This window comes from Apteryx rowi, unplaced genomic scaffold, assembly GCF_003343035.1.
Source record: "Apteryx rowi isolate R43461 unplaced genomic scaffold, aptRow1 scaffold_448, whole genome shotgun sequence".
Taxonomy (NCBI): Eukaryota; Metazoa; Chordata; class Aves; order Apterygiformes; family Apterygidae; genus Apteryx; species Apteryx rowi.
The window spans coordinates 690,323-711,604 of NW_020450703.1; the positions used below are offsets into that span (position 1 = coordinate 690,323).

The 21,282-nt window shown below is 36.9% G+C and overlaps 1 protein-coding gene across 5 annotated transcripts in view; it reads right to left on the reverse strand.

The window, feature by feature from the left end:
* ZDHHC14 (zinc finger DHHC-type containing 14) overlaps positions 1 to 21,282 on the reverse strand; it is a 124,808-nt gene that overhangs the window by 81,715 nt on the left and 21,811 nt on the right. The window contains exon 2 of one of the 5 annotated variants that reach the window (XM_026077088.1): positions 11,408 to 11,466. The exons of the other annotated variants lie outside the window; for them this stretch is intronic. The gene's annotated coding sequence lies outside the window, so the exon portion shown is untranslated. The remainder of the gene's footprint in view (positions 1 to 11,407; positions 11,467 to 21,282) is intronic. 5 annotated transcript variants of the gene reach the window in all.

Consider the following 21,282-nt stretch of genomic DNA (forward strand, 5'->3'; position numbering starts at 1 on the left):
CTCTTATTTTTGCTTATACAATCACATTTTAACTATAGTCACTTTTGCAATTTCATTTTTCCATGCATAAGTCATCAGAAAGCTAATGTGAAGTGCTGACCGTCTATTTTATAGGCTGCTTCAATGATTTCATCTCAAATTAGTACACTTTTGAAAAGCAGATTACTAATCCAAGATGCTACACAAAAGAACTCTAATTTATTGGAAGGACTTTTATGAAAACAAAGTTGATTTAAACAGATATATAAATTAGCATCACTAGAAACAGCTGTTTAAATCCAATTTTAGGCAGAAGAAAAAATACAAACAGATAAAAATATTTTCTCAAATTACTAAGTGATTCACAATACATATACACTATATAAACCAAAATATGGACTACAGAAAGTGATGGAACCTGTAAATTACCCCCAAAACAACAATTTAAAAAGTCAATATTTCTGACATATAGTAAATAAAGTGAGGTAGGGAAGGGCTCAAGTAGATTACAGTTATTTAGATTTACACTTTTTTGATAAGATGTGAAAATATATTCTTGACAAACTCCTGGAAATCTGGAAAAAATCCACTGAACTTAAGTAATAACCTTTTAACAAAGATTAAGTTGTACAAAAATAGTAAAATTTGGCCTCTGTCTAAAAACCATTCAGTGATGATAAAGCTGCACATTCATATACATTTAGCCAAGAGAACTATTCTCAACCAAATTGTTTAATATATATGAAACGAACATTAATTCCTAGATCAACAGAGACACATGATTAAAAAAAATAAAAAAAAAATCAATCAGCAGCTCAGGCAGAAAATTATGTTAACATTTTGTACTGAAAGCTTCATGAGAAAGGATTTCTACAGCTTGTTAGAAACTCATTCAGGGGATTTAGAAATTGCAGTAAGCATACCGATAAGGTTTTATGCAAAATATGAAAGTTAAGAAGCACAGCTCCAGTATAAAATAAAGTCACTGAAATGTGCAGTTGTGAAGACATGTTAAAAGGTAAGGACTAAAATCTGAAAGTCCTAAAAAAAGCCTGTGGAGTCAGAGGTCAGGGAGAGGTGCATCTGACCTCTTGCAAAGTTGCTTGGGTAGGAAAGACTAGCAATATGGTATTGAAAAGGGCAAAATTAGGAAGTTGCCAGCGGAGCGTACTTGGAAAAGACTGCCCTAGAGTATGAAAGAGCCTGGAAAGACGCAGGGCGCTGGGTTCCAGGCAAAGGCACGCTGCCAGCGATGGGAGCGCTGCTGCCCCGGGCGCCTCGGCCCTGCGCTGGGCCGGCTCAGCGCCCTCACGCAGCAGGGAGGCACCGGGCCAGGGCCCTTCTGCTGCCTTCGCAGCCGGCGGCAGCCCAGGGACCAGCCCCAGAGCCATCCGAAGGAGGCAAGGGGGAGGAAAGTCCCATACCCACAGCCATGGCAGTGGACAGGAAAGAAGATCTCTCCCTCTTGGTACCGGTTGTCTAATATTAGATCATCTCAGCTCCTGAAGGAACCGCTGCCTTACTCTCTCAAACCATGGTCTTATATTTTCCCTAATCCTAGTGGTTTAATAATATTTTCCTTCCATTCTATTCTTTCAATATCTATTTTCCTATTCAATCTTTGCCAAGGCTTTGCAAGTGGTTTTACAGAGTTGCTCGTTTTGATATTCTCTCACTGCGGATGAAATTCATCCCAAGCTGACAACCAAAACACAAATGGCATTTAAGTCCTTTTAAGTCTTATTTTTGAATACTGCATTTGCTCAATGCTGTTTCACGCCTAACTGAAGAAGTCTAGCAATAATAGCAGCCACCGTCTTAAAGCAGTAAGCCATTAAATAATCATTTCCCCTCAATATTACATTTTGCTTCCTCAAAATCACTTTAAAATGTTATTTTTACTTGTGGTATTGCTAGACACAACTACTAAGAGCTCAGAAAAAAAACGTTAATTATAAATAACACTAATTTTACTCTCAACTCTACGTTACATCACACTAAAACCAAAACAATTGGAAAAGCCAGCAATTACACACCAGATAGAATAACAGTGAATGCAATATACAGCACAATGTAGTATATTATGTTAACCTAAATATCATTCAATCTTGAAGAACTTCTTAGCTGCAAAACTGTTAAGACTGGTCTACTACTAAAGCTTCTAAAGATGACAGCCAAGATGACAGGGTTTCCAGCTGTGACTGGATACCTGAACTCTATATAAACACTCATAAGCATCTTGAATGATCTCCGTAACGGGCCAGCTGCCTTGGCAAAACAGGGAATGAAAACAGATGTTTTGCACCAAAAAAAGTCCCCTACTGCAAAGCAAGAATTAAAACCATCTCTAAACTCTTCTAAAATAGTTGCATGTGTAAATCTCACTGGCTGCAAGGAATTAGCTAGGCTTCTTTATGCATTTGTGTGCCTTGTACAAGAACCAGATTTTTCAGAATCAAAGATCACACACACACACACGCACGTATGTGTATGTATAGATGTAGGTATGTGTATATATATACTTATATACACACACATACAAGCCTACATATACATTTATATACACATATGCATACATATACATATGTATACTTTGAACCTCATGGTCACAAAAAACCTGAAAAGTGTTTCCAAGATAAATGTGTCTAAGTACAGAATACTTAAAAAAGCTAATTAAATTTTTATCTCTGAAGAACAATGAAGACACATTACATAAGCATTAGTTATTTTAGAAGAATAAAAGAAACAGGAGGAAGAAAAAAGAATCCAAGCAAAGATATTGGTAATGCCACAGTTAATATTTTTATCCACTGACCTAACACTCTAAAAGACAGAATTTGATAGAAACGCACTAAACAAAATAATACACAAAACATAGTTAGCAAAAAACATTTCACTTCTGACCTTTGTTAGCCATAAGTCTGAACATCAGCAGGAGTCCTTGCTGACTGAGGGTTGTACAGTCCTAAATTCATGCTCTGGTGCTACCAATCATAATCAAAATGAGAATTCTAAGGAAGAAAAATATATTTGTACTGAACATATTAAAGCAGGAATTCTCTTCTCTACCAGGACATCTGATATAGAAAGCTTATTAAAAACATTTCTGAAGCTGTTTTCTCTCACCAGAACTAACTACTCCAAATCTGCAATTGGTTTTAAAACAGCAAGTTCATTGCATTGTGGTATTGAAACAAATGGGAAGAAGTAAAGCTGACAGTGTGACTCCTCAAGCCATAAAAGTCATGTTATTCACTGGCTTTAAAGAATAGCATCCATTAAATAATAAAAATGTTCCACTGTAACATAAAGTCTATCTTCAAAAATAAGAGAAATTTAAAATTGTATTATTAATAAGACCAAACATACAAAAAAAAATTGTGATTTAAATAGATTTTTCCTTTGGAATATGGGTGGTGCATTCCAGGACAAACCTTTTTATTTCTTTCACTATCACAGCTTTTCAAAACACTGCTAGGTTGTGAAATTTTTTTTTTTTTTGGCTAAGAATAAACGTGCTGTGAATCATCAAGGAAATCATTACACAGCTCTTCCTGGTCTCTCATAATTCCTTTCAACCAAAGAACTGAAGTTCTCATACTTTCTAGACCCACTTTCAGTAGTGTCAAGGCACTTCATTACAATTAAAGGTGCCATCTGTGTAAACTTATATGGCATTAACATATGACTTTAAAGCCTTCACAACTTCTCTACAAAGCAATTCTGCCGATAACGCTTTTCTAGACTTGTACCTATCTTTTACTACAAAGTAACAAATATCAGAAACAAAGCACTATACAGTAAGAACAAAATTGCCAAGCTGCACTCTGTATTCTGAAAACAGGCGAAAAACTGCAAAGCGTATCATACAGCAGATGACACAGACTGCAGGCAGACAAAAAGGATGCCAAAAGAGGCATAATTTGAAATATTAACATACTATTATTTTACATTTATATATATACACATACACTTCTCTTTTGATAAAACACACTTCACCCCATATAGAAAAATGAAAATTTTCTTCACTATGATATTTATTTTCAAATCGCTTCACTAAAAGCACTTTAGATATCTTGGGAACATTCCTTTTTACAGGCTTTTGATTTTAAACTAAAACATTATCTCTTAAAACAATTGTCTTTTCAGAACACTTCAGGGTTTTTCTGCATAAACTGTATTCCTATAAGGAAAGCCTCCAATCACAGACAAGAGAATACTTTTAAAACCTTGTTACATGCTGGTTCTTTTCCAACAGTGAAAATTATAGGGAAAGACCTCAAGATGTTCCTGGATCAACTCCACTCTTTGCCTACCTTGTTACATCAACCAGCCGCAAGTCTATCCAAAAGCTAATTAAAAAAGCTGGCAGGAAGGAACCTACACAATGCTGAGCTGGAATTGGTTAGAGAATTTACTTATGGCAGTGCTGGTTATTGCCTGGAGATTTATGTTCACCTACCAACTATGTAGCAAGTGTTCCTTCACCTGACACTGCACGCATACTACTCTATTAACTCATGTACAACACAGACACAAAAAAGTAAGGGGGAAAATATAGGGAATTTTGACAAGCAACTTTTTTTGTGCTGTGAATCTTGTTTACAAACACTTCAACTTGAAATCAGTTTGTTCCAATTATGTCAGATCCTTTTCTATACTAAACTGTTACATGCTTTGCTTAAAAAAAATATATATATAAACTAAATTATTCCTGATACTATTCTCTTAGAAAGAGCATTTTAATTTTCTTCTCTTATCTGAATTAATGCTGATAAAAAGATTAAACAGACTCTTGGTAGTGGGGAGAAAAGACTGAGCAAAACAGGAATAATACTGATTTCTCATACTAATCTCTTCAAAAGTACAGTTTTTCAAGGGCAGTTCACAAATAAAGCTACAATGAGCAAATAAATATTTTGCATTTTGATATATTTAATCCAGGAAAAATATCTGAAATCTATTTCCTGTTCTAACTTCTAACCATAAAATGTTAATAGTTTAAGAGTAGAAAATTGAACAAAGATACTAGGAAAACCAGTTTGACACAGAAGTTATGTTTAGATTTAATGACAACTAGGGGCCATAAGAAAACTGAACAGAGGTAGAAAATACCTGGGGCAACAAAAGGGGATTCTTTTATGGTGATGCATCTGCCTCCTGAAAGAAAAGATATTAATAAAAAGGCTGCTGAATATCTTGCTATTCTGCTATTTTAGATTATATAGAGGCTTGACAGAGATACAGCATGTTACAATAGAAGCCTCTCTATTAGAGCTCCATTGTAAATCTTCCCAACTAACATTTGTCCCGTGGGGAAAAACTTAATTCTCCAAAGAACTTAATTAACAGCAAGTTTAACTCAGGGTTTCTAAAGCATTGTCAGTTTTCATGCAGAGCAGCAAAATCAAAATAATAAAGATATAAGCAGYAGTGGGAATGAAATTATTTTTCACACACAAAAATATGTGTAATACCTTCCTCCTTCTTCCTTCAGGGTAGGAGAGAGGGTTATGTGAAAACACACAGCTCAGCTGAACAGAATGTCCACCGCATACAGCTAACCCACCCCTCCGTAGGATGGTATTAGACACACTATGGGCTCTTTCCTAAACATTCAAGTTTCTTTTGGATGCTGAAAGAGCTATTTCTGGAATTATGAAAATTTTACAAATCTCTTCCCATGACCTTTCTGACATTCAAACTTTGATGAATAGCTCCCACACGAGATTGCTCATTCTGAGAAGGAAATTTCACGTTCCTTTTCCTCAGTGGCAGATAAGTTATGGACTGCCTACAGCAATGATTTAACACATTTTACAAATATACTGGCATATCAACCGTTTGTGCTAAATTCAAAAAAGCCTGACCTTTTTTTTCTGTCATGACCCTTTGCTTTTCAACCAAACAACGGACTTTGGTCAAAACAAACTTTTAAAACCTACTCTATACCACAACTCCTCAATGCCATAGGTTCCCAAGGCTGTTCCTAGAATTACATGGTTAAGAACAGAAACTGTGTGTAAGCTGCCCGGGCTCCTTAATTTGCCCTTGCCCTGTGCGTACGTAGTATGATTTAGTTTGTAACGTATGATCACGTTCTGCTTCCCCCCTCAAGACTGCTTCCTGACTCAGTTACGGACAAACGACCCCCTGCCCCCACTTGCTTACTAACTCCAGTATTTTGTTTCCTTCTCAACATTCAAAGTATAGCCTGAGGCCTTAGGTACTGCTCACTACTCCAGTACTTCTGGGAAGGCAGAATCCTGAGTCTCCTGCTGCAATACTCCATGAGGCTCAGTGTTGTATCACCCGCGTGTTTGATGAACCGCTGTCCTCAAAACACACCTCTAGGGAATCACCCCAAGATTTCAGACGGAAGAATCCAGGCACAGAAAGGCAGTAATATTCAAGAGTTGTGGAGGCCTAGCAGTGTATTTTCCAGACTAATATTTTATACAGTATTTTAATTAATTCAAAAGGTATATTTTATATTTACTCAACACAACATTACTGCGAATTCAATTGCACCCGAAAGCATGTTGCACTTTTGCAAGTTAAATTTCAGATTCTCAAGTTGAAGCAAAAGAAAAACACAATCAGTGACCACCTACAGAAAATCTGATTTTAAGTGAATCACCAAAAGAAACTTGAAAAAGGTAGGAATAGAATTCAGCTCTCAATGCAACACTGAGCTGTACTCTATAATTAAATTCTAAAATAAAGTCAATGATATGGCTGGTAGTCCCAAGCTACTCAAATATATACAGGGATGAAAAATGTAGGTCATCAAGCTAAAAATATGAGAATCACAGATGAAGGGCTGAAATGTTGCCACCAAGGAGAGAGAGAGAAAAAAAAAAAAAGAAAAAAACAAACACAGAAAACGAGAGTTCTGTATATCAAAACATACATCCTGAAAGCAATTTTGCATCTCTATGCAATAGTTTGCCAAGCAGCAACCTAATGAAGGAGAAAGGAAAATACACAGTATTTGAAGCTCAACTGATACTATATGGGGCACATTCCAATAATCCAAAAATTGACTGAAAGGAATACTCGCATAGGAAGCCACAAAGTTACTAGGAATTCTGGCAAATGCAATGCTTTTGAAGTACACATACAGTGTGGGAAATGACAAGCATTAAGGACACATACAGCGGAGATACAACTTCATAAAGATAAAAATACCATCTTTGCAGGACATTGTGAAAAACCTAAGCCAGAAGAGTTCTAGATTTAACTCTTGGGATAGCACATGTTAAAAGAAAAATACCAACCAAAAGTGATTAAAACCTAATGGCTGAGTCTGTGCAATGTTTCTTAATTGCATCTCAGTCCTGGTACTGTTGTCTAACAGTATCAACAAAAGCGCTGTGCTATAAATGGTTTCAAAGGCAATTGCAAGTAATAGGAAGCTCATAAAGAATCATTTCATTATTATTTCATTAATTTCTGGAATTTTATATAGAACTTTTGCTAGATAGAACTATGACAAAATCTTTTATATTATCTGTCATTTTTGTACTGTATCCTTACATCCACCACAGGGTATAAGAGAATTCTCCAAAATAACAACAAAAATATATTAGAGTTAAGACTGAGAATATGCAGCTACTTTTGGAGTTGTACATATTTTAATTACACAGATACAACTGTAAAGCATATTATCAATCCAAGAAGTTAGAATCTATTTTAAAATCAATGTTATAGTACAGAAATGCATTTAAATCTCTCTCTTTTTTGTTAAATAAAGAAGTTGACTAATCGTCAGAACAAACTAGCACATAAAGTGTCCACTTCTCCATGTCTTTAAATGAAGGATGGATATCCTTCTGGCAGACACACTTTAGCTAAGCACAAATTGTATCTCCTCAGATAAGTCAGTAGGTTCATTTTTAGGAGAACTGAATGAAATATAAAGACCTGTAGCATGCAAAAGAGGTCAGATTAGATGATTTAATGGTCCTTTCTGGACAGAAACAGTATGAAGGGCTGTCCCTAAGGAAACCATGTAATAAACAAATCATTACGTTCAATTAAGCAGGTTCACACTCAAGGACCTTAAAATCTTTCACTGTTCCCTTTGCTTCCCTCTGGTGGTGGTATCATACGGCGGAACAGCAAAATGAATTCCCGACAACTTCCTCCTTTATATTCAAATGCAATCTGCTATGTACTCAAATATATCTACCCTCCTTTCATTACTGTCTTCCTCAAATATGCTGCTTTTCTTAAAAAAATTTTTTTCATTGTTTACCCAATTAGAATATTTTCTGTCAGCAGACACCTTAATCTAACATATAAATCCTGTCTATTTATCAATAGACTAACTGTCTTCTGCACTTACTGCTTCTTCTGAAAGCAAGGTTGAGTTACCCTCAGAGAACACAACTCCTTTGCTGACAATAGGCAAAGAAAATTGAATTAAAGTGAGATAATCCTTTTAAAGTAAGTTTACTCTTCATGGCATTCTCTGTGATAAATGATATTCCATCAACCTCTCTCACAGAAGAAACTTATACTTCTAAAGAAAAGTGATCACTTCTGAAGACAAGTTATCATTGGGCCTAAAAAAAGTATTTAAACTACTTGTGACCAGGTTGAGAAAGGTATTTAAGGTATCTCTCTCAAAACCCATAAATTTCAGCAGGAAGGCAGGTATCTAAATATCTCTGTGGATCATGGTACGTTAATTCCATATAAACCAATTTTACGATGACAAAGATGTATCAGTTTATTTTGTTGCGATGTAAAAAGCAAAGCAAATAGCAGTAGTATGATTTAAAAAATTGTTTCTTTCAAACAAAAATCTCATTAATACATCACAGCCACGAGTTTACATATCTAGAGTTATCAACAGGATATTCAATTATGATAAGAATATATACAAGACTCCTGTTTAGGACAAGTGGATGATATGCATTTGCTGAAAGCAAACTCCCGTTACTCTGTCCTCTACAGAACTCAGTAACACTAAATCCAAGCAGTGAAAAAGAAAGCCCCACCACCAACAAAACTCTGTGTGATAACTGTATGTTATGCATGCATGTTCAGAGAGCTCTTGGGGCTCCTTAAACTAACACCATGGCAGTCAGCAGCCAAGTGCCTCAGCCATATACACATGAAAGCATATGCTGCAGACAGAGGCTTACCTGCCTCTCCCCAGCATATGCTCCTATAAAAAGAAAACAAAAACCAGCTAATGATATATATTCCAAGAAGCACTCTGTGCCGCCAGCTGCAACCGTTAGTTACTGTCTCTGGTAGCAGATCCATTCCTTGTAACAGTCTCAGAATTCCTTGGTCAAGTAGAACATGCAGATAGAAACTTCTCCCACGCATTTTCATTTCTACTCATTTTTCTAAACATTTTCTACTCATTTAGACTACATACAAAATCACATTCAAAAGCATGCATAGATGTTTTTTAAATTAATCTATTACTTTGTGACACATTTTGAGAAAGAGACAGACATTAACTATTATAAGTGGACCACTGCTGAGATATTAACCCACCACCTCAAAGTATCTCAGTTATTATTTTGCTAGCTTAACAAAAAACCATGATTCTGGAAAGCAAGACGTGATTAAAAAAAACAAAAACAAAAAACCCCACTGCATTTGGCATTTCATGAGAAAAAATATCTATTCAAGACAGTATCCTTTCACATAGATTGTGTGTCTTAAAAGTGCAGATTGCAAACAAACTGCACACATTCTTTTTCCACTCAGGCTGGGATTATAAGAATAAATTAATGGAATATGAGACTTGGGCTCCTAGTTTTCAAAAATCCTTTCTAAAGTTTCCAAATAATCATCTGCCTCTACTTAAAAGAAAAAAGATAGATTAAGATAGATAGATTGAGGAAAAGACGCAACAGCACTTTGGTGTTATTTTATAGTAAATATTACTCTTGTGTATTTTCACCTCACTTAGAAACTTCTGGTACAATATGTTTATAGAAATCACTCGAAATCCTCTGGCATGGTTCTTGCTGTTCCAGCAGAAAACAAGGTGAAGAACTGAAACAAAGATCAATCACTTTATATTTAAAGATCAATCACTTAATTTTATATATATTTTTTATCACTTTATTATCACTTTGTATAAATATCTGATGAGAGGGTGTCAAGAGGACAACGCCAGACTCTTCTCAGTGGTGCCCAGTGACAGGACAAGAGGCAACAGGCACATTTTCTTGCGTTCTAGTGAAACAGGAAATTCATTCCACTTGAACGCAAGAAAACGCTTCTTCACTCTGAGGATGACTGAGCATCAGCACACGTTGCCCAGAGAGGCTGTGGCATCTCTATCCTTGGAGATACTCAAAACCTGACTGGATGCGGTCCTGGGCCACCTGCTCTAGGTGACCCTGCTTGGGCAGGGGGCTTGGACCAGACGCTCTCCAGAGGTCCCTTCCAACCCCAACTATTCTGTGATTCTGTGACCTGTATATTTTCATACTAACAAGTAGAAAGATCTTAAAAAGCTATTTTGGAAATTATTCAATTCTGGTGTCTATATTCATTCCTAAACTTCAGCAGGGGAACCCAGTTTGTCCAGTTGTGGCGCTACCATTGTGTTGCAAAGCAGCAGTGATTGTTTTCACACTGAAGCTAGAAGTCACAGGTACCATTCACAAAAACATGTTAATATTTTTTTTTAGTTCAACAGTAAACTATCACTCCTGGTGAGCCAAAGGGTGCAGTCTATTAAAAAGCGGTCCCGATTTTGTTTCTAATCTCAAAAAGAAAAACCTAATAGGAAAGGCTGTCACTAGCTATATAAAAAGCCTTTAATTTTTTAATCGCCAGCAAAATCACCACAATGTATCTGTTTTTTCTACAGTTACTGCAAGTCTTTCAGACATCATGTTTAGTACAACCTGCAGTTGAGCCTTCTTGTTAACAAGACTGAAGGAATAAAAATAACTCAAGAAGAATAGCTTACTATCTGAACAGTCAAAACAGCTCTCAAAATTGAACTGTACCTCCAGGAAGCAGTCAATAAAAAAGGCAGAGCACACAATCCTACCCCCAAATGATATGATTATTTAAGTCTGAGTTTAGTTATAAAATAGATCATACTTTCTATTTAAGTTGCATATTTACAAATCATAAAGAGGCTGTCATTGCATTTGTTTCAGTTTTACCAATCTCAATTAGACATGACCTTTATGAAAAAGAAAACTGATTATATAGACAGACATCTGTTTATACAGTAAAGAGTGTTTCCAGTATTTGTTTTAAATGAACTCTGAAAATGACTATAATCCATGTAGACTATTCCACTCCTTAACTAATAAGACTTTCTAATCTCTTCTACAAACAATTCCATTATGAATATAGATTATATAATTAACATTATTCCTTTCAATAGGCCAAAGACAAAAGCCTTCTTCTTTGTTTTAAAAAAGCACCATACCTTCTTGGAAGAAATGTTTCTTCTGGGCATGTGTTTTTGACATTGAGCAATGAAAAGCCCTGTTAATTTTATTAAAAAAAAAAAAAAAAAAAAAAAAGAAAAAGGAGCTGATTAAATATATAGAAGCCTAATGTAATTACATTTATTGTGAAATTTAGAAAATAAGATTATATTTTCTGCTGCATTTCTGCCATGTCTGATATAATTTACAGTGCAAGGAATTAGGAAACTAATTTTGATGACAAGGAAAAATTACTGAAACAAGAACTGTGCCAAAACCATCCATTCTTCACTTACTCCCTAAAAATGACTGACACACCCATAAGATCATTTGGAGTAATTGTTTCTTTGACAGGAGTTGTTCACATCTCTCCTGCCTATAACAAAGAAAAATACTTGTTCTTCCATGGCTACAGTAACCATCCCAGAGCAGAGTTTGATAATTACAGTATTCAGAAGAACCCCTGGATTTGGGCTCTTCACACTCCTGCTCTCTGAAAAGCAGTACTAAAATGTGCTCTCTCTAAATATATAAAAAAAATTTACAAGCTGTTCCACAAAACTGCTTTATCCACTTCTTGATATTTAACTGGACTTACTTTAATATCCTTCATCCTGATTATGCACTACTGATTAGCTCAGGACAGAACTCCACAAGAATCTGCATTCAGATGTCAATTACTAGACAGCAGTCAAATATAATAGCCAAAAATGAATTTTCCTTCATGTCCAAAAGTCGACTTTGCGTCCTTACAGTCATCCTCTCAAAAATACGCTAGCATCTACAAACATTCTGCGAACATTTCTTCTACATATATCTTTACAGAAGACATTCTATATACTTTCCTGTATAACCTTTCTATGAGTTTATAGAAGACATCTTCTAAACCCTTCTTCAGCTATGAATGTCTAAATCACAGCAAGCTTCTGGCAGGCCACCAAAAGTAAACTACTGGGCAAACAGCAAAACAGCTAGGGGCTATAGGAACAAAGCACTTAGGCAACTGTGTACTTCTCCCTGCATATATGCAAGACTAAAAACCCCTGCTGTTAGTGTCATCAGATATGAGAGAAAAGCAAATTAGAGAACTTCATTAGCAATATCCAATTTACAGTGACCATCACCTAATGCCAACAATCCAGGGATCTGTAGGAAGCAGAGTCACTGCTCTTTGTGATCAGAGAGGAAGCGGGGAACAGCAGGCCGTGCTTTGTTTTTCAGTCATGCCAAGCCTGAGCTGACAGTTAGATAGCCATAAGGAAACRTCAGAGAAAATGTCAAAGAGGCTGAGACTTCAGTTTAGGCACTGGAGGTTAAATGTTGCACAGACAGGTATATCTGAATCGTCACCACAAAAATGACAGTGGGCTTTATATTATTCTATGTCTTTCATAACTATGTTCTCTTCTGGTTCTCTTCCTATGTTAATGCATTTTGGTTGTTCTGTTAAGGTTTTTAATGAAATTGTTCTCAAATTCCTTTCCTCCTCCTCCTCCTCCATATTTTATCTTTGGATAATCTCATCCATGAACAAAAACTGAAAAGACCATGGACAGTGACATAAAAAGCTGCTGAGAGGGCACGGTGGATGAACCAGTTCTGAGATTTTTTTTTTTATTGGCCTCTTCCTAGACAACTTTTTAAAAGAGGCATGGTAGCAATGGAAGGAGAATAATTCCAGGTATGCTAGTTACATCCTAAATAGTCTGCAACAAAAAATAGTATCAAAAAATTAAAAAAAAAAAATCAAAAATACCAAAATCAAAAAATAAGAAAGTAATCATGAGAAGCCAACCTGTTCCTCCATTGGGGAGGAAATACAAAGCTAGGACATTTGAGAAGGAGACTTTAGACCTGATTTAATATGAGCCTCATTATCTGCTAGAAAGGAAGAGCCAGATCTGTTTCAACAATATTCATATAACGTAATCTTGCCCAGCCAGCCAGATCCAAAGTACATCAAATCTCTTGAACCTTGACTACAAAGTAATAGGACAATTTAGACTGATTGGACCTTTGGAGCAGGATAATAACAACGCAAAGACAGATTCATTTTTCCAAAATATTATGCATGTGTCCGTTCTGTTTCACTCCAAAGTCTTTCAGATCTTTTTAAGTGTATACAAGAAAACAGATGTATACAAGAGAAGTCCTTGAATTAAACTCTCTCTGGCATTTTGCTGTAGCTCTCCTGAAATCAACAACAGATTAATGAACGAAACCCCTTGTTTCTAATGATTTGGAAAAATGATCAGAAGTATTTTAATGAAATGAAAGTTTCCACTATTAGAAGGCACAGGCAGCAAAAAGTTTTGCATTTTTTTAAATATTCAGGAAGAACTATATTACAGATGAATATGAGAAAGAACCTTTGCATGCAAAAAATATATCTTTGGCAACAAAAAAAGAATAGGATATAAAACATGTAAGGTTAGAAAAGTTCCACTTAAGATTTCAAAAGAAGGCAAGAATAGGTAGCATGGGATGAATTAATGAACTTCATTAAAAAAAATAAATAAATCACGTTTCTGCCTGAATATGCCAGCAATTACTCAGTGTAAGCCTAATAAAATCTTAAATTTGCAGTGACAGATTATAATAAAAATCAACAATCCCCACAGGTTGTTTTCTTCATAACCTTCTGTCTTATATCAAAGGAGTTACTTTTACCTCTTGTTGCAAAATTCTGCAACTGATAATGCTCATGGAAATACTTTACATCTTTCAACGGAAATGAAACTGGCTAGTATTCAAGTGATAATATATTTTCTTTTTCAGAAGAATATAGGAACTATAATGATAATGAGGTTTTTTTTAAGAAATGTTTTAGAAAATGTTCAATAACAATCAAAGGGGAACTAACTGTATGTTGCTCTCTGAAGTAGCCCACTGCTTCTCCAGAATCAAATTATGCAGTATTGCTAAATCTCATGCATTAAACCCAAGTGTGTTAAGGGCTATCAAAGCAAGAAGATAAAATAAGCACTTTGGTGGCTACATTTTTGATCCAAAATAACTAAGACATAATTCTGTCACTACAAAATGACACACAAGAAGCTGACTTTCCAATGAATTTTACCAGGCATGCTGTACACTCCTAAAACAGGGACTAAATTTAACATAAATGAGTGCAAAAAGTAAATAAACAGTAAATAAAGCAGAATAAATAAAGTAGACTTGAAATCTCCTTTCAGTAATCTAATTGGCATGCTCTGAACCACATGACAGTCATAGCTATGATGCTCATTTAAATCTTGCATTACAAAAAGCAGAAGATATAAAGAAATAGTTTTTTATAAACAACTCGCTAATGGTTTAAAGGGACTGAGAGACCTAGATCTCTAATATAGGAAGTTTTCATCAAGTCTGAAGTCATATGCTTTAAAACACCTCCCAAGAATAAAGATTAATGCATAATTTTAATTTCTTTCAGATCAAAATGAAATATTTCAGATAACAGTTACTTCTTTTCAAACCTATTCCACAGATCTTTTTTCTCTTTCAAATGTATTTAATACTCATGAATATTTTCCTTCTTTTGAAATCTATGATCAACTATTCCTAGGTTCACAGCAAATGAAAGTGCTTTCTTCATAAATTTGAACAGATTAAGAGTTTCAGATAGTTTAGGTAATTTTTTAAAAAAAGAACAGTACGTTCTTGATCAAGGACAGATTTAATGCAAAGCACAAGTCTATAAACCTTCAAAACAAGCCACCATAAGTAATTTATAAAAGCATAATATAAACAGATCTGTATTTTTTCTGTTCATTGTATTATTTTCTAATGTTTAAGTGACAGAAATCATTCTTTGTTAATTAGTATCTAAAGTGTAGAAAATTCATCTTTGTCAGCAACCGAAGCAGAGGTAAGATGTCTTGAGAACTAAGGCACTGTCCCTATCTTTTACTAACTTTCAAAAATACATCTAAGTGGTAATTGCAGAATTGATTTGAATTATATTTGTCAGACAAAAATGATAAACTTTTGGAAGGATCCTACTGAAGAAGGTCACAGTAACTTCAAATGCTAATTTGTTTCCTTAGTGTCACAAACCAATATGTTTCTGTTTTTACACATTACCTCAATAAAGCCTACAATCAATTACACTACCGAATTTGAAAACACAAAAAGGTTAACAGTAGTGACCTTAAATTTCTGGTCTTTACCACAGTATGCCAGACTTAAACAAACAAACAAACAAACACTGGGATAAAAACAAAGTTAAGTTCCAGAGCCAAGTTAGGTCTAAGAGCAACTCTTTATTTAGCACTCCCATTCAGTGAATAAAATGTCTAAAAACCTGTGTTTTTAATAGGCACATAATGAAGTTGAAAAGAAAATTTCTGAAGGTGAAACCTACAATTAGCCTTTTTCTCTATTTAGGTGAAAACACAATTAGGATTTTTGTACATGGTGGGACTCTGATACTAAACAATTACGATCCTATCATGCAGATTTTAACTTTCAGCTACAAAAGCTTTCCAATTTAAAACTTCTGTTCCACACAGTTCCTATATAGTCCCTTTAACAACAAACATAATTCTTTTTGCATAATATAAAACTATGCTTTACAGCCAGAAAATAACAGATGCATGTACAGATTAAAATAGTTTGATACTCATCCAGTCTGCCTCTCTCCCCTTTGCAATACACCACCACAGCTGGAGTCACAGAGATGGAAATGTATGATCTGAAACTCCATTACTACTAAAGCAAAAGTGTAACTAAGAATGTTCTTCATAAAGGCTTAAAACTTACTCTTAAGTCTGGTCTGCTATATATTGTGATGCTAACCACAACTTTCTTCTTGGCTAACAAAGAAACAGATCGAAAATATGGCTGAGTAGCATGAGTGAGAGACTCCACAGTGCTGGTAGACAACTTAAAAAGTTAACCCAAATCAAGCTGACCAGGTTATCTGTTTGCTTAGTAAGCACTGAAGAAACTGTCAACAGCACCAAGTACTGAATGAGAACACTTAACTGCACAGCAGACAAATTCAGACAAATGAGATCACAAAGATCTGCAAAACAACAGGTCTAGAGCAGGTTGTTTAATTATCCAAATTACTTATTAGAACATTAAAATCATGCATAACAATTGCAGTCATGTCACAAAATGATAAAATGCTATCTCATTGTCAAGTTGCTCCAACAGCAATTTAGGAAGTTATTTCTCACACAAATCCTCACAACTTGTTCCTAAAGTACTTCAGCAGTTTAAGAGATAAGCAAACTCCCTTACATTTGCCATTCGGGACCAGTCTATTGTCCTTCCAGTAAATTCAGTATCATCCTGGCAATCTGTTGCCAATGCTTTCACCACATACTTTCCAACCCTCACTCAGAGCTACCTTGTGAAGTTGAGGCTTCCATTACTCATTCTCATTCCAAGGATAGCAGTAGATTGGTAGAACCTGTTTAGACACGTTAAAAAATTATCCATAATAGTTCACAGAATCACAGAATAGTTCGGGTTAGAAGGGACCTCTGGAGGTTGTCTGGTCCAAGCCCCCTGCCCAAGCAGGGTCACCTAGAGCAGGTGGCCCAGGACCGTGTCCGGTCAGGTTTTGAGTATCTCCAAGGATGGAGACACCACAACCTCTCTGGGCAACGTGTGCTCAGTCACTCTCACAGCGAAGAAGCGTTTTCTTGCGTTCAAGTGGAATGAATTTCCTGTGTTTCAGTTTGTGCCCGTTGCCTCTTGTCCTGTCACTGGGCACCCCTGAGAAGAGACTGGCCTTGTCCTCTTGACACCCTCCCATCAGATATTTATACACAGTGGTAAGATCCCTCCTCAGTCTTCTCTTCTCCAGGCTGAACAGTCCCAGCTCTCTCAGCCTTTCCTCAAAGGGGAGATGCTTCAGTCTCTTCACCATATTAGTAGCCTTTTGCTGGACTTGCTCCAGGAGCTCCATGTGTCTTTTGTACTGGGGAGCCCAGAACTGGACGCAGTACTCCAGATGCGGCCTCACCAGGGCTGAGTAGAGGGGGAGGATCACCTCCCTCCATCTGCTGGCAACACTCTTCCTGATGCAACCCAGGATACTATTGGCCTTCTTGGCCACAAGGGCACATTGCTGGCTCATGGTCAACTTACTGTCCACCAGGACCCCTAGGTCCTTCTCTTCCAGGCTGCTTTCCAGCAGGTCAGCCCCCAGCCTGCTCTGGTGCATGGGGTTATTCCTCCCCAGGGGCAGGAATTTGCACTTCCTTTTACTGAAGTTCATGAGGTTCCTCTCTGCCTGTTTCTTCAGCCTGTCCAGGTCCCTCTGAATGGCAGCACAGCCCTCTGGTGAATTAGCCACTCCTCCCAGTTTTGCGTCATCAGCAAATTTGCTGAGGGTGCACTCTGTACCTTCATCCAGGTCATTAATGGAGATGTTAAACAGTACTGGCCCCAGTATCAACCCATGGGGGACACCACGAGTGACCGGCCTCCAGCCAGACTTTGTGCCTCTGATCACAACCCTCTGAGCCCAGCAGTTCAGCCAGTTTTCAGTCCCACTCACTGACCATTTATCTAGCCCGCACTTCATCAGCTTGTCTGTGAAGACATCACAGGAGCCAGTGTCAGAAGCCTTACTAAAGTCAAGGTGAACAACATCCACTGCTCTCCCATCATCCAAGAAGCCAGTCATCCTATCATAGAAGGATAACAGGTTGGTTAAGCACAATTTCTCCTTTGTAAATCCATGCTGACTACCCCCGATCACCTTCCTGTCCTTCCTGTGTCTGGAACCAGATGTTTAGTACTGCTAACAATGATCAGAAGAATGGATTCCCTGAGTACTTATGTCACATAGGCCAAAACAAGCATTCAGGGTTTCACATTACATTCTTTTTTTAATAGATCTCTCACCAATACTGCTGAAATTCGTTGGAAGATTATAACAAATAATGAATTCACATATTTAGAGATGAATGTATCACATGAACATGTAAGTGCTTCACAATTTTTGGAGGTTTCAGGTCCCATCTTTCATTTTAGCTCAACATATTTAAGACGCCAGATGCCACCTTTTCTAATAAGGTGACCTTATAAGCTTCTCTAGTGGCAGAAGATGGCTGCAGGTAATAGTCCTTTCCTGGCCATATGTCAAGACAGCTGATATGTATATACACAGCAACTCCAGAGCTTCCAAGAAACTACAAATACACCATTCTGAGAAATCACGTAGCCAGGAACTAAATGCCATTGTCAGAATAATTGGTCTAACCTACCTCTAGACACCAAAGAAGCTGCAGCCATCAGCAAGCTGTTCCCATCTGCCATTTTTCTTGAATGCGAAATAGAGGGGTTTGACTCTTCCCATATTACAACTAGATATATATCCTGGATTATATCTTTTCTCTGGGAAAAATTATGTCCAGAAGTCCAGTACCAACTGCTTCCCAAAAGCCCTCAGGATTTACAGGAGACAGACAGATGAATTGCCTTGGCAGGCAACAAGCAAATCATATGCTTACTAATGGAGTACGATTTTTTTTACTAATAAGAAAATACATTTATAACTAGTTGATTATTATGAATTGAATTTAATTAATCTTTTTGCACAGAAAAAGAGGATGCTTTATAATAGAATTAGGTTTCTCGTATGCAGCAGAATTGGAAAACACCATCTGGTCAATTTGGTAACCTATTGAATTTTTCATGTCATTCTCCATTAATTACCTTTCCCAAAACACCAGTGAATATTTATAGATTGATTTATTCCCACACTAATAGTCTACTAAAATAATTCTACAAGCTAGATTTTAGGTTCCTTTTAAAACTGTTTTATATGAGTCACCAATAGCCTTTCCCCTCCCCTGGCAAGTTAGAAAGGACTTTCTAACATCATCTATATAGAGTAATAGTTATAATGCATTAATGCACTTACACATTATATTCTACTCAACACGCTGTGCAAACTCCTTCCTCTCCCCACCCCCAGTACTACTGCATTATTAAGGACAAGCAAAACAACAGTTTCAAGTGTTTTTGGTACTAACATCCTAACATTTTATAGGTATATTCCTGAATAATGGTAGTGGAATGATCTTTGGAAGTTACCCTTCTCCAAGAAAGGATTGACTACACATGAAGCATTTCAAATAAAGTTTTGTCTGGCCTGCTTTGCAAAAACTTCTAATAATGACAATTCCACAATCTTCCTAGGAATCTGAGTATTTCTTGCTGCAGCTTAAAGCCAGAACTTCCTGTCATGTCCCAAACGACACAGAGAGCTATTCACTATCATCTTGCCACATATCCAAAGACAATTAACTCTCTCAGCATTCTAGGTGAAAGAACCCCCAACCTTTAAATAGTCATGTCTTTTTTGAGATACTGGGGGAGTGGCAGTGTTGGAGTTGGGGGGCAGGAGGGAAAGGGAAGAGAAAAGAAAGAAATTCTCATGATGAGTAAACTGCCAGTTTTACTGATAAGCTCTCTAATTTTTAGAGGAAAAAAAAAGAGAGGTGCAGAAAATTGAAATTCCTAAATTCCTAAGAAATTTCTCAATTTAAAGACATAATTAATATTTATTGTAGGAAGCCAACATCCTAGGGAAGACAATATCTTTCATTACATCATCCTTACACATTACCCAAGCACAATCAGGACTATAAAGACTGAGACAGAGTTCTCCAGTACAAACAACAGAAACAATCATGTGTTCATGTAAGTAAATACATGCGAGTTCTGATCTATACCAAAGAGTTTACACTGACACCAACAGGATTCAACAGCTTTCTGGACACATCATAGCACCGCCTGTGATCTTTCTCAAATATGTTCTTAAGATTTCACTTTAGACATTTAAGAACACTTCAGCCAAATCTGGAAAGAATAATTTGATCTAATCTGGTTTCAGCGTAGAAAAAAGAAAGAGGAGTCCACTTGTCTCCAACAGATTTCTCATTACAGCTTTTTTTTTTTTTTTTTTAACAGTGCAGAGCACAGATAATTTTTTGAACTGCTATCCTGCATCTGACCAAGCAATGTTGCAAGGAGAAATTTACTATTCTGAGGACAGTTTGATTTGACTAGGTTGATCCTCCTAACAGAGTGCAAATCAAAAATAGAGTTTTTGAAGAACGATTTAAAGCATGAGCATGAGGAAAAAAGTCTGAGAAAAAAATTAGGAAGATACCACCTTAAAATACAGTGCATTCCAAAATATTTTAGCTGTAATAAACACAACTCTAGAGTTGGCCTTCAATTCACAGTACCAGCTGTGCCATAAAACCACATTTCTAGAACACAGAATCACAGAATCGCTGAGGTTGGAAGGGACCTCGGGAGAGCATCTAGTCCAACCCCCCTGCTCAAGCAGGGTCACCTAGAGCACATTGCACAGGATTGCATCCAGGCGTGTTTTGAATATCTCCAGAGAAGGAGACTCCACAACCTCTCTGGGCAACCTGTTCCAGTGCTCTGTCACCCTCACAGTGAAAAAGTTTTCCTCATGTTCAGATGGAAGTGTCTGTGTTTCAGTTTGTGCCCGTTGCCTCGCGTCCTGTTGCTCGGCACCGCTGAAAAGAGTCTGGTCCCATCCTCTCGACACCCTCCCTTCAGATACTTGCACACATTGATAAGATCTCCTCTCAGCCTTCTCTTCTTCAGGCTAAACAGGCCAAGCTCTCTCAGCCTTTCCTCATAAGAGAGATGCTCCAGTCCCCTAATCATCTTTGTAGCCCTTCGCTGCACTTGCTCCAGTAGTGCCACATCCCTCTTGCACTGGGGAGCCCAGAACTGGACGCAGTACTCTAGATGTGGCCTCCCCAGGGCTGAGTAGAGGGGGAGAATCACCTCCCTCGACCTGCTGGCAACACTCTTCCTGATGCACCCCAGGATCCCATTGGCCTTCTTGGCCACAAGGGCACAT